Genomic DNA, 15,349 nt, shown 5'->3' with positions numbered 1-15,349 from the left:
CCCATCCTCTCCTGGCAGCATGGCCTGGATGCTGACAGGGCCTGGGGGTTGGTGGTTCAGTCCTCCACATGGACAGGAGGGAGATATTTTGCAAGATGCAATGTTTTGGCGGTGTTGAATAAATGCATACAGAGTGAATTTGCTGGGGCTATGTGTAGGCTACTGCATGTGTATCTTATAAAAAGAACATGTCAAATTCAAATTGTGTCTTATGCAAACTGGTACACATTTTTCTTTAATAACAATTTCACTACCCTAACATTCATGTTTAGAGTCACAGGAGAACAATTAGCTGTGATGGAGCCACCACCTGACATTATCAATTGCTAACTTCCTCTGTGACAGTAAGCAGCTGAGTACCAGACCTCAAACAGTGTGTGCAAACAAGCATACACACACACACACAAACACACAATGCCTCTTCATAACCTAATTTCTCTCCACACAACAGCAAAGCTCTCTGGCAGCAAGTGTTGAATTCAAATGGGGCCCAATGGCAACAATCTTAAAGGGCAAACGAGTGGCAAGCAAGAGAAAACATTAGCAGCAGTTGAAAGGCATTTAGAAGCTTTGAAGGCTTGACTGAATTAAATGGCGATAATGAATTTCAAATAGCTGTTTATTTGTGGCTGTGGTGGATGCAGGGAGGCTAACTGCCACCAGGGGGTTGTGAAAGCCACGCTGGAGAAATCAGCTGAGTGTTTTCTGTCTGTGAGATTGTGTGTGTGTGTGTGTGTGCTGTTAGTCAAGGAGATCCAGGGTCAGCGGGATGGAAGAGTAGTCTGTCGGATCAGCATGGAGGCACTCGTCTCAGAGCAGCCTGCACACAAGAAGTCCTCAGAGACCCAAGTGATGCATCCTGTTCTTAGCTGTGGGGTAGTTTGGAGCTTAAAGTTGAACTGGCGCTCCACAGCAGCAGCAGCATGGAAGCCATCAGAGGCTGTTGGAGGAGGTGCAGCACTGCAGCTCAGGGAAATATGCCAGAAGAAAACTGAGAACAGCAGCGAAGTGATAGGACTGGAGTGATATTTTACTCTGGTATGGCATTTACAGATCTGAAACAACATCCACTTTCTTGGAATTATAAACAGAGCTGGATCTAGGTGAAAAATTCTCCTCACATGTGTTGAAATATTAACTGTGATGATATCTCAACCACTGTGCTTTTTTTCTCCATTACTCAAAAGAGGATTACTTGTGAAAACAAAGCTAAGCTTCCTACTGATGGAGTTTACTGGCATCTGTCAAATTGTATGTTCAATAAACTGTTTTTCCCCCTTTTTCAACAACCAAACGTACTATTAGATATAAACTATTAGCAGTTTAACCCTTTGCACCCAAGGGTTTAGGCTAAAATTCATACCCCTTATCTCAAAATCATAACTCTGACAAACCACACACAAACACCATACACATACTGTAAAAATTTGCAGAACCTACTCTTTACAAAGACACGATCCATGAAAAAGACTTTGCTCTCTCTACATGACATGGCAACAAAATTGTGTCACAACACCTACCCATTACTGGCTGATACAGATTATAATCAGCAAAACAATAAGAGTGATTAAATCAATGAAAATGGTGAGGTTTGTATTTTGTTTATTTGGCACCTGACAATCCCCTGTATCCATATAGTGATCCTACCATAAGCATAAAACATCCTGGATTCAAAGGGTTAACCTCTCTGCACCTTCACATCAACTGGGACAGCCCATCATGCTGTTACGTTGGTGTTCCATTTGGGATGTGGAGTCTCACCTCCATGCTGTGGGCTACATAGCTGTAATTCATTACGTGCACACCTAGTACATATTTTCATAACACCTAAAGATAGAAACATATTGTAATCACACATGTCAAATACATATCTACATTAATATTATTACATATGTACAGAACACATATTTCACTCATATCAGTACATATACTAATTTCTTACAGTATGCTTCAATATTCCCGTATAGCCAGCCATATTTTCATATAACATTCACACATCAAATATGTTGAATATGTGGGTATATATTGTATAAATCTTGTCTGAATATATATATTGATTATACAAACATATATGTCTATATAGATAATAATAATATAGATAATTATGTGTAAAAATTCATTTCTGCTACATACATGTATGTATATATTTTTTTGATATACACAAAAAATGTTTTTGGATCAAAATATGTGCCCAACTTGAGTAACCACTCTACTCACATGCCGTACTCCCCTCACTGTAACATATATCCAACCAATCATGGTTGCGTAATTAAGTTGTCAGTGCTCTGCTCACACTGCTGTATGCCTGCTGCCACACTGCTCATTTAATACATACAGTATGGTAGTATGACCTTATATTAGATGGATGCTTGTACAGAGTGATATTTTAGTTTATTAGGTTATTTTCAGTTTTTTAAAGAATGGACATATCTGAACATGTTAATACAATATTCACTTTCCTAGAATTATAAGTAGGGAAGATTCTGGCATCAATATATTTATACTGACTTGACATATGGATGCTCAAAATAAAAAGGCATGCTGCCAGTTCCCAGTTTCTACTGATGGGAATGCAAATGCAAATGACCTTAAAATGAGCCATAATACATCTCACAGTAAAAATATTCTAGTTTATGCCTTGATGCTTCACAAGATGATGAGCAGTTAAAATTCAAGTTAAAGTTTTCAGAAATGCTTTTCTTGAAATACAGTTGGCTTTTGTTTATGTTTTTTTTGTTCGCCTGTTGGTGATGAGCAAGTTCAAGTCATAGTTTACTTCCTTTTTGTTTACCGCATTAGCACTGAGAAGGAAATGAGCAGTCAGGATGTTAAAGTCAGTATGCTGTATCCTAACGCAGTCAGTTTTAGGCTGCAGGTTTAACAGTTTCAATCCTGAGTACTCCCACAGTAATCTTGGCCTCCTCTGAGCTACTAGCTGCTGAAAAGCAGAAATGTTCCAATGTGAAATGTTGCTTTACACTGCAGAGGTGATAAGTGGTCCAGCTCTGTGGGCCACAGCCATGACACTGAAATTGTTGGATACAACCTTGAGTGAAGAATGCTTCTTTAATCACAGTCTGACTATTCTGCTGCACCGCCGGTGAAAAGGGAACACAGTGTTGTTACATAGACTTTTGGTGCTGGTGTAGACATGGACTTTCTCAGTATCTGTGAAAAAGCATGGATACATGATGTGTAAGACTGGAACTTCATTGATCCCCATGCAGAAACAAGGTGATAACTGTAATGCATTTTACTCTGAAACATGTTTTTGTCCAGCTTTTTTTTTCTTTTTGTTTTCTCTCCAGTGTGGAATGGCCAATTCCACACTGTGCTGTGACTCTGCATGGGCTGCTGAACAGTGTGTCAAAAATATTTTAAGTTCATTAGTGTTTAGCAGTACAGAGGATAATCATTATTTATCTTTAAATCCATGAAGCTGTAATAAAAAAGTTTCAATGGCTCAAATATTGCACAGTGAACTGAAAAATTATGAAGCTGGATATAATAACCAGCTCATCTGGTAACTTTTTTAACATATGACTTTTTGTAAGTAGAGAATGTGCATTTTAAGCTAAGATAAAATAAGATTAGACTTCATCACTGATATTTTTTTCTACCAAAGCTGCTTTATATAGGCTACATAGCTAGATATACGGCATTTTATGTGTAATAACTCATGTGTAAATACATAGATAAATACATAGCAATCGTAACTCCCCACTCCCTGCTGTGTGAGATCAATGTTTCCTTGTGGGGAGCCACAAGGTCAGAGTCTAGATGCCAAACACTAATTCTGTACATATTTTACGTTTAAATAATAATTTACTCCACTTGAGATGGCAGAAAGTACACAGAAATTACTACATAACTAATATGACTGTGTTCCATATACAGTACCAGTCAAAGTGTGGACACAGGGATGGTGTCTTCAAACCATGACTGGTACTGTATATGGTACCTTCTGAATGTAAGAAAGCACAAATAATGATTTCCACTGCATGATATAAAAGTTGTCATCTGCCAAGAAGTTCAAGAAGATTAAATATAACATCTCATTTATATTTCCATATATGATGGTATATACACAGCAAATTCGCTGGAGTCAAGATTTTAGTAGTGGGCTGTTTTAGAGTAAAGTGTTGAGGTTCTGGTGCTGGTTATGACAAATGACCTCTGTAGCAGTGACAAAATCTAATGTTGTTGGCGTAACATCACAGTATTCAATGAGTGTTACTTTCAACATCTGGGCACTTGGACAGCAGACAGGTACGCTTGAAAACTTGTGACAGCCGCCATTTTCTGTCCATTGCCTCGAGCATGAAAAGCAAAGATTGGTGAGTATATTCAAACCAATTCTGTCTGTGTTATTGCTATTATGTATTAACATGTGCTTATTTTGGCTCACTGTTTTAAATGTTGGAGACATGAGTAAAAACAATACATTATTTACTAAAAAGTTACTGTCATCGTTAGCTGGTAAGCAGGCTAGGCTATTTGTAAGACACTCTGGGCTAACTTTAAGCTAGCTTAGATATTGTAACGCTTAACTAGAAAATAGTTTTAAGCTATTTGGGTCTAGAAGATCTTCATGTTTCCTGTTTTATGTTTTATCTGACACAGCTGTGTCCTGCAAGGGCATAGACAATGTCAAGATGCTGCTAAATTGTCCCTACCATTATTTTCTTTTTTTTACTAATCTCAAATGACCTTGCCATTTTAACTACTAATAATGTTAATGGTAAGAGCTAATGTTATACAGAGTTGCCAAGTTTGTGTGTGTTCTGTGAAAAGTGGATTATTATAATAAAGAGTGAAAGAGTGGGATATGGGTGGTAACCGACATGATGATTTGGTAACCCACAACTTCAAACTGTATTACGCATTGTCGACTAGCTGCAGCGCGGTAGTAACATTAGTAGTGGAGTAGATGATGAATGGTTGTCAATCTGAAGCAGTTTGTATTTATAGTTAAAATGTTTCAAATGTAGCAGAATGTCATAGTGAAAGATCTATCCTTATGAATTAAAAATAATACAAGTTGAAGTTTATGACATGATTTAAAGATAGGTTTGAGCTCTGCCATGAAACTCTTGAGTTGTGTTAACTTACTCAAATCACCTCATATCATTTAATGTTGTGCAACAGTTAGTAGTATTGTGGTTTCACTTACCGTTAGCTCACACTTGTTATGGTGTTTTAGATATGTTGCCTGACGGATGTAACACAAATTTATAGCCTTCAATTTCACATCTTTTAAATGTTGTAATCAATTTGATGTATCTCAAGAATGAATACTGCACTGTCATGTCATCATAGTTAGGACAGGAATTTGCTTCTTTGCATCTCTTGACTTCAAGATCAGGAGGGTCTCCATTCAGAAAATCATCTTTCAGGTAAGTTAAGTTGGGCAAAACTTTTCAACCTATTAAGTTGCTATAATGTAAATATAACCATGTCATCGATGCACCTGTTCAGTAAAGCTTTAGAATTTAGGCCAACTGCCAAGATGACATAAAGAGGCTATTCTGTGTTTTTCATTGTGTTTATTTGGTAGGATACAAAGATAGCACAATCATCACAAGAGGTGTGAAAAACAGCATATAAAGTTCCAGACCTCTCAGGCAGAAAGAGAACATTTGCATACCTGCCAGCTCCATTTCCAACAAGTATATTTTGGCTCATCAGAGAAAATTTGAGTGTAGTGAAAGTTTTAAACCGTCTTTTAGGCTATTAAAAAGACTATTTTTATTCATAATTAAAACAGCATTGAGATGGTGTCTTAAGAAATGTCATGTTGTCTCCCTCTTCCACTACAGTCTGAGTTTAAGTCATTATATTGTATAATTTAAACATTTTGTCATGCCATTTCATCGCTTAACCTCATCACATAATGAGAGAGAAGTTCTCCATCCCTGTGGACAAAATCACGGTGGAAGATGATGGTTGTGGCACTGAGGTGGATGAAACAGTGTTTGCAGAATTATCAACTCTGGAAGGGATTTGTTTTGTCATCAAGGACAGTCATGATGACGATGGTAAATTTAAAAAGTAGCTTGGTTTTATATTGCATTGACAGAAGTGGTCATTGGAGATGCAACCATTGCATTGACTTCATTATCTTAAATCCAGGTTTAATATGAGCATATGAAATATTAAGAAACCTGTTAGAAAAAGGTTTAACTTGTAAGTAATGGTTTTAATTCATGATTGATCGCTTAAAAAAGAAAAATTGTCTTTATAGCACAAAATGCAACATAGCAAAGCAGGTGTTTTCTCTATTGATTCCTAATTGTTCAGTCAGGAAAGATATAGGCAAAGATTTTTGAATGATTGAAAGCAGGGGTCATGTTCAGTGCTGAATTCAAGATTGTATCCACAATTCAACTGCAAATAAGAGATGTTTTTAGATTCAGTGTTGAGACCTCAGTCATCAACTCCATCCATACCACCATCTTCATCAGGTGGGAGTTTCCACTCTGTGTCATCAGTAGCAGTGACAGTGAGATCTCAAGACCACCCACGTGTACTCAAAGTGATGATGAGGCATTGCAGAGTTCTTCAGCCATAGAGGTAAGGTTATCATCAGGTGTCTCCATATAGACAGTATAAATCATATCTAAATAGAAATTGTTGTTGTTGTTGTCACGTTTTTGATTCATTTTATGTGCTTGAATGTTTTATTGCCATTCAACACAGAAAGATAAAAACAAACCCATGTCAATATGAAATCCTGACATCACGTTCCAAAAAATCTGTAATGATTTGGAGTAATGAATTATGTGTCCTTTCAAATTTGGCTTTATTTGATAATCATTACCATCATGCTATAATGATGACTGAAACTAGTTTGCTGCTGTTGGTCTAAGTCAGAACTGCTAACCATACCTCTGGATAGGAGGAAATATTTACATTTACCTTTTTATATGTATGTGATCAGCATTACTCAAGGTCTGTACTGACTCCCATATAACTCTAGAAAGGTTCCTTGTGATCCAAAGAATAACCCATTAAAGTTTGATAGACACAGAGACAAATCCAGACCATACTGTTCGGCCATATCACAGGTATACATTAATTGGTATACACAACACATTGTTGTCATCTGTGTAGCTGATAAAACAGATCCTGCTGACAAAACCTGGAAGGAGAACAAACCCTGAAGAATATGAAGAGACTGGGACGCTGTGTGACAGTAAAAGAAGACAGATGGTTAACATATGGTTGAGACTGAGGGGTAAGTTGGTGATAACAGGGTATACATTTGATTGTAAGGATGAGCAGAATTGTGTGAAATAGAACAGCTCGCTCCAGCGGTTAGGCGGTTACAGTCATTTAACTGAACTTTTCTTTTTCATTTTAAATAAATTGCCATACTGCATGATTACTGAAATAAATGAAGGTAATCAGAAATGTGTGGATTTGGGGCTGAATTACCAGTAATTTGTTACTAGTCAGCTTGTTGGATTGTGAAAGGACATCAGCAGTTGAGATTGGAGAAAAAAAACGGCAATGACAGTGTTGGTCTCAACTCTGCAGTAGACTCATATTACTGCAGTAATGTGATAATTGTTCCATTCCTATGAGTGCTATCAGGTACTTGGGTAAGTGGGCAAACAGCAGTTTTCTTTTTTTTTTCTTGTTTTGGCAGGAGAATCCTGCAGTCAATTACTAAAGAGAAATATACATTTGGGAATTCTCTCTCTCTCTCTCTCTCTCTCTCTCTCTCTCTCTCTCTCTCTCTCTCTCTATATATATATATATATATATATATATATATATATATATATATATATATATATATATACATAACAGCCAACAAAGAGGCACTGTGGATTTCTGGCATAATGGCTCAAGACAATTCAGAAAAACTGCAGGAAGAGGTGGTCCAAGACAGGAAACAGAGCTGCCTCCGATTGGTGGTCAGCTAGATGACGAGCATTGTAAAGACATCATATCCCAGATGAACCACACCAATGACAGAGAAAGAAGAGAAGAGACATGTATAGACAGTGCCTCATCCACAACCCCAATGAATCACCCACTGCACTGACAGTGTTTCCAAGGCTGCTAGATACTAAAGGGCTGGTAAGTATTAGCATACTTTTCTGTTACCATAATTCATAGCTAAAAGCTTATCATTTGATTGTCAGATAATGTATATTGAACAAAAAATGTTCTTTTCTGTGTTGCAGCAGATACTTCAAGATTTTAGCCTCCTCTTTGGACCAAAAATAGCCACTAGACTGCTTGAGAAGTGGCGCACTTTCTATAAAGGAAAAGTTATCAGAGAAGCAGAGATCCTTACTTCCACCCCAGTGCTCCAGAGTTTGCTGAAGTCTGCCAGGAATCAGCACAATGATGAATCCTGTGAGGATCATCCAGGTAGTCAGTTAAAGGCCAAATTAAATGATTTTGAATGCATCAGGTCAAACACAGTACTTATAATGGAACTTAGCACAGCTCAGAAAGCCTGAAGAGGTCACAGGCAGTAGTTAGGGCCCGAGCACCGACCGGTGCGAAGCCCTATTGAAACTGAAGGAGTTATTATTATTATTATTATTATTAGGGCCTGAGCCCAAAGGGCGAAGACCCTATTGTTTTTCGTGCGTTTGTTTCTTTATTATTCTTTATTAATACGCCACTTCAATCCTTAATTTGACCCCCTAAACATGTTCAAAAACTCACCAAATTTGGCACGCACATCAGGTCTGGTGAAAAATTTGATAAAATGTAAAAATTAACCCCCGAAGTGCCAAAATGTGCTCTCTAGCGCCACCTATGTATCTAAAACGGCCGCCACGGCCCGTAGGAATGTCGTAGAGAGATCGAACCAAAACTCAATTATTCGTCTCATCAAGACCTACAAATCATACACTGACACCCCTGACCTAAATCCAACAGGAAGTCTGCAATCAGCTTTTCAAAATAAGACTTTGCCCCAATTTTGGCCCCCGAACAAACGCTATCTCCTCCGAGGGCGTTAATGGTATCGGCTTGAAACTTGAAAACATGACTTATCACACTGTGTTGAGCAAAAGTTATTAAAAACTTTGTAATAACTCGAACGGTTTAGATTTAGTAAGCCCTGAAAGTTGGAGTGCGACATTACACCTTACAATGTAAACCAATGGGGAGGCAATCTCTGGGCATGGACTTTGTGCCAAACTGGGGCATCTGGCGTCTAATCTATAAGTCCGACCACTTTCAAACCTGTATCAATGGATTCGCGACGAAAATTCCTACAAAAAAATGTGAATTTTATTTAGGATTTGGCCAAAGTCATGGGATTTATGAGGATATTTCACGAGAAGCGTTCTCTAAAATCCTCCTCTCCAACTGCTCCTGGTGATGTCACTCCCTCAGTGCTGTGAAACATTCCGCAATACACACTCATTATAAAATCACAGGAGGAGCAAGAAAAGACCTTAAAACTCACACTCTAATATCTCAAAAACAATAAAAGATAGAAAACACATGTAAATTCAAGATTTGTAGGTCAAAGTCTCGTGACTCATTTAAAGTTCAAATGAAGTTTGTATCTAAAATTATGTGGAAGCAGTAAATGTTCAAAAAGGTGTGGGTTCGCTCACACTCTCCATTCAAATATATGAGTATTTTTCTGTGTCCAGCTGCAGTTACTTATTGTCTCTACACACCTGACAGTACACATGTCAATCAAACTTTCAAAATAAAAGCACACCACACTTGTAAGAAATATCCCTCATTTTTAAAAAGCGTGATCTGATCCCGACGGGCCAGAGTGCAACAGGAAGTATCATGCATCATTCTTTGTTGTATTACTCCTAGGAAATTTGGCCGATGCACCTGAAATTGACTCAGCTAAGATGTAAGACCTTGGTGATGCTACATTGGGCAGGTCATGACCCATGACCAAACGCCGTTGCCATGGCGACACATCCTTCGCCATGAAATACGATGCTGTATCCTGGATAGGTCATTTGCATAGACGTGACAATATGGCTCAACAGCGCCCCCTTGAAAATTTCAAAATTGTAGCCCCGCCTTCCAGATTAACCTAGGAAAAAGAAATTCGGGAGGCTTATTTATCATGTGAAGACGCACAAAAAAGCCTCTTGGAGCCGTATTGTAAGTCCTACAGGAAGTCGGCCATCTTGATAAAAGTGGTCATTTTTCGCGTTTTTTTGACCATTTCGCATACCTTGTATTTTAACAAACTCCTCCTACAGAATTCATCGTAACGACTTCAAAATCAGTGTGTGTCATCTACACTAGTGTGTGATCAAAAGTTATCAAAAATTTAGTTATCATTGAAGCGTGTGGCCGTGGCGTGGCGTTGAGTTTTGATGTTTCGCCATGACAGGCGAAATTGCTATAAGTTTAGTGTAAATGCTCGAGTCTACACCAAACTTTACATGTTTGATAAGACTCCCAGCCTGAACACGTCTAAATAGCAATATTCAGTCAGTGATGAAAACTGGCTCCATAGCGCCCCCTACGACATTTCAATGCAGCAGCCCCTGCAGCAGGCACAGTAGGTGATTGAGGATGTGACGTTATTCTCCCCTTGCACTGTCTGAAAACAGCCCAGGTCTGGGGACATCTATATGCCCGTGACAGAAGCCCTTCACCAGCGCCGAGCCCTGACATACGCAAGGACGCGAGGGCCCGATCATCGCTGCTTGCAGCTTTAATTATTATTATTATTCCTCCGAAACAAACGCATTTTTGAGGGCCTAAACATGCACGAAAACTCATGAAAATTTGCACAGATGTCAGGACTGGCGAAAATTTCGATATTTTATGGGTCTCGAAATAAAGCGGGACAAAATGGCTCGACAGCGCCACCTAGAAAGTCAAGAAAATTGAGCCCCTCGATACAGATTGTCGTAGGAGAACGAAATTCGGTATGCATATGTATCATGACCAGACGCACCAAAAAGTCTCAAGGACACATAGCCTAACTCCAACAGGAAGTCGGCCATTTTGTATCAAAGTTGAAATTTTGCACCGATTTTGTCATTTCCAGCCCGCATACTTTAACGAACTCCTCCTAGAGATTTGACCCCAGGACTTTCAAATTCGGTCCGTATCATCTACAGGCATAGGAGATTAAAAGTTATTAAAACAATTCTCATTAGTCTTTCCTAGGGGGCGTGGCTGGGCGGCGAATTTCGATCCTTCGCCATGAAAAATGAAACGGCTATAACTCCGGCATACATGATCCTAAGAGAGCCAAACCTTTTGTGCTTCATAAGAGTCCCGCCCTGAACGGGTCCATGTGACAATACAGGATATGAGTCATAGCGCCACCTCCTGGCAACAGGAAGTTACATGTTTTACGCTCTGACGCCCTGTGGGCAGCACGGTGATGGAATCCAGCTGAAATTTACTGAGAATAGCCTCAAGACCTTGGAGATCTTATATTATGAAGTTGGTGACCCTTCGTTGAAAGGTGTTGCCATGGCGACGCGGCGAATTTCGATGTGACGCCATGAAATTTCAATGCCTTATAACTTGACTCCACGTGGTCTGATCTTTTCCAAATTTCATATGCTTGTTAAGAGTCCCAATCTGAACACATGTTCAGTCTCATATTTAGCCAAAGTCATAGCGCCACCTACTGGCAACAGGAAGTATCATGCGTCGTACTTTGTCTAATTACTCCTAGGAAATTTGGCTGATGCACCTGAAATTAAGTCAGCTAATAAACAAGACCTTGGTGATGCTACATTTGGCAGCTCATGACCCAAAACTGAATGCTGTTACCATGGCGACACATCCTTCGCCATGAAATATGATACTGTTTTTCAGGGAGAAGGGATTGCTCTACAGTCATGAAACTTGACACACATGTCTAGAGTGATGTCAGCTAAAATCCTATGTGGTCGCTTTGAATGGGCGTGGCAAAATGGCTCAACAGCGCCTCCTTTAAAATTTCAAAATTGCAGCCCCGCCTTCCAGATTAACGTAGAAAGATGAAATTCACAGGGCACATGTATAATGTCAACACGCACAAAAAAGCCTCTTGAAGCCTTATTGTAAGTCGAACAGGAAGTCGGCCATCTTGAAAAAAATGGTACATTTTCGCCTTTTCTTGGCCATTTCGCATACCTTGTATTTTAAAGAACTCCTCCTACAGAATCCATCGTAAGGACTTAAAAATCAGTGTGTGTCATCTAGACTAGTGTATGATCATGATGGTTTGGCCGTGGCGTGGCGTTGAGTTTTGATGTTTCGCCATGACAGAGGAAATTGATATAACTTGAGTGTACACGGTTGGATCTGCCTCAAACTTTACACAACAAGTCACTGACAAAAGCCCTTCGACTGAGCGTCACTTCGACATGCGCTGGGGTGCGAGGGCCCGATCATCGCTGCTTGCAGCTTTAATTTGAATTGAAGTTGGAAAAGGGAACATGGTTGTGATTCAAATAAAGCTGATGCTGGACTTTTTGCTTCCTAGAGAGTGGGACAGTGATATGGCATCTGTCCCACTGCTCTTGCATATCTTACCACCTCAGCCTATGAAAAAGAAAACACTGAAGATCAGCGCATCCCAGGCCATGGGCCACCTAGTTGTGTTTCACAAGGTATGTACTGAGCAACATTAAGTGCTTCAAGCAGGAAACATAGGTCAGACTAAAAGAACACATTACAATGTAACTTTGTCATTTTTTTCTCTCAGTCCTGCTGGAGCCTAGAAGAACAACTAAAGAAACAGGAGGGGCATTAGCAGCCATATCTTCTTGCTTTTGGGACCAGCAAGCAGGCCATCAGCACTTTCTACATTGTGATGGATAAAAAGCTCATCCACGGCCAGGGAAGCACTTCATTGGCAGCCTCTGATGAACTCTTTTAAGTGCACTTTGTTTTCAGTGTAAGCTATGACTAAGCTCTCAGCAACCTGTGCACATTCCTCCAGACAGCAGTGTACAGTATCAGTGTCGACACCACTAAAAAAAGCCCAAAAGTAAAATAATTAAGAGCCAATTTCATGAACAGGAACTCAGAGCCAAGTTCTTGAACAATGTATAGGTGTCACATTTGTAGATCTTTGCATGATGCACGTAGTGCATTAATTCAGCATCTTAACTTTTTGCATGGATTATATCCTGGCAAAAAATGTGTTCCTTTTTGTGCTCAGTCTTCAGCATTTGTGTTGACACAACAAAATAAAGCTTAAAGGCAAAGGTGTTAGAGCCACGTTCATGAATAGGAGCTCCAAGCTAATTTCTTGAACAATGTATAGGTGTCACATTTGTAGATCATTGGATGATACATCTAGTGCATTAATTCAGCACCTGCAAGTTTTTGCATGGATTATATCCTGGCAAAAATGTTGTTCTTTTTTGTGTTCAATAAAGATGTTTATTGCAGTTCAAAAGTTAGTCAGACTTTAGTGAGCAGATGGCACAAGGAGATGCGGCTGATATGGACCGAGATGGGAAAAATCAACCCTCTATATATCATATGTCAAAAGACCAGGCAAAAGAATTGTGTACTTCGATTATAACAACATTACAGGGGAGTGGTGTTGCCATCAATGTTGTATTATCTGTTGTTGAAAGCATGGAGGAGTTGTCAGTGAAGTTCATGAAAATCTTAACCCATTTAATCCACATGAAATATCCAAATCATGTGTCATTGGTAACCCTTTAAAATAATCAATCATGATTTAATGAAATTTTCATAGAAAAGTAGGTGAAAAAGTGTGTTTTATAGTCGGTCACAATTGTTACCAGTGGATAATGTGTTGTATACTGAATTAACATATTTCTTCTATGCGGTCATCTAAATTCTTATACAACCCAGCCCAGTTATTAACACATTTAAACCTCTGTCACTGGCAGTCCCCAGCATCGCCACTAGAATGCTCTTTCACGTTCTAGTGTGAATATTTTACGTAAAAAAACCCTTATAAAACACCGATATGAATACTGAGAGCAAAGACAAAACAACAACCAATGTAATTCAACATTGTAACTTTCTTGTAACACACATTGTAACATTGCTTTTTAGTGCAACATGTATTTAAACATTAATATTGTAACTTTATTGTAAAATTTGAACTTGTACTTTACTGCAATAGTGCAACATTTACTAACAGCTGTATAGCAGTCGTGTGATTCATTCACATTGAACATAAAGGTAACATTTAGGATAGAGGTAGCTTGTAGAATATACATTCAAGTAGAGGCCTACACAGAACAAAAGACATACTGTCATACAGAATGTCTCGAATCAATTGACAATTGAATTCCTAAAACATTCCAGTCATTTTGATTGTCTTTTTCCCTTTTTCATTGACTTTCCCTTTCTTCCCAGAGTCCATTGCACTGCTTTTCACCCTTTATTGACTTTTCTATTTTATTTTCATTGACTTTTTCAGCCCTTTTTCATTCACTTTTACTACTTTTCTACTGTCCGTGGTAAATCTTGAAGTACTTGTTATTGTTATTTGTTATTATCATATCTTGCCTGATCTTCAACAGTAGCAGCCAGTAGAGATCTCCTTCCGTTGCTCAGTGCAGTTGCAGTCGGAGTGGTAGACAACTTGTTCAGGAGAGTTTGTGTTCTGTCACAGACCCGCAAGTAATGATCACTTTTATCTTAACCCTGACTATGATCTTTCCCTGACCTTAACTTTACAATAGCCACCATTCACAGATATTGTAGGAAAAAGTAGCTTTATAAATGTCGGTAATGGACAATAAAAACCATTGTCACTGAACATAATATCAGCATTCTCTTTTAGAGCAGTCCACTATTCTGAACTCTGAATGTGTGATGATGAGTTCTGGCAAGAGGTATCAGGTCCCATTGTGTAAACACAATGTTACAGACATTCATTTGTCTCTCTATCAGTTAAATATATTAACAGGAAACTCATGGAAAACAGACTAAATGGTAAAAGGGGGAGTGAGATAAGTGTAGAATTACCAACTGTGTGCTCAGTTGTTGGTGAGTAATGTGCTCTGTGTATTTGTTTTCATGAAACTTCTGATGGTGTTCATGTTTTTAGAATGCTTGTAAATTTAAAAGTGTGTCTTTGTTAACACTGGATAATATCTAGAGAATGAGATCTGATGACAAGCCTTTGCAATTACACCTGGTATTAAAAGTGTTCTCACTATCTCAACTCTGCCCACTTTGTCTGTCTTTTATGCAGCAATTTTGTATTAATTATTGAGATGGAGAATAAAAGTACCTTGACCTTCACAGTGTTAAAATGTTATGAAGCAGCATTCAGTAAAGGCTAAATCTGAATTTTTTACCATCTTTGACTTATATTGCATTTTCATACAGTACTGTGCAGAGTGAGGATACATTGAAAAATAATGTCATTTATCTTCATACAAAGTTC

The 15,349-nt window shown here is 38.7% G+C and overlaps 2 long non-coding RNA genes across 2 annotated transcripts; both read left to right on the top strand.

Moving 5' to 3' along the window:
• Window positions 1-4,132: 4,132 nt before the first annotated feature.
• LOC137188900 (uncharacterized) lies at window positions 4,133-7,696 on the top strand. Its single transcript, XR_010929550.1, has 5 exons — window positions 4,133-4,337; window positions 5,320-6,038; window positions 6,411-6,573; window positions 7,114-7,237; window positions 7,652-7,696. It is a non-coding gene; the product is annotated as an uncharacterized lncRNA (long non-coding RNA).
• A 178-nt stretch (window positions 7,697-7,874) lies between these two features.
• LOC137188899 (uncharacterized) lies at window positions 7,875-15,129 on the top strand. Its single transcript, XR_010929549.1, has 4 exons — window positions 7,875-8,088; window positions 8,196-8,385; window positions 12,449-12,575; window positions 12,671-15,129. It is a non-coding gene; the product is annotated as an uncharacterized lncRNA (long non-coding RNA).
• Window positions 15,130-15,349: the final 220 nt, after the last annotated feature.

This window comes from Thunnus thynnus, chromosome 9, assembly GCF_963924715.1.
Source record: "Thunnus thynnus chromosome 9, fThuThy2.1, whole genome shotgun sequence".
NCBI classification, from domain to species: domain Eukaryota; kingdom Metazoa; phylum Chordata; class Actinopteri; order Scombriformes; family Scombridae; genus Thunnus; species Thunnus thynnus.
The sequence above is the reverse complement of the archived record's forward strand: the minus strand, read 5'-3'. Positions and strand labels throughout refer to the sequence as shown.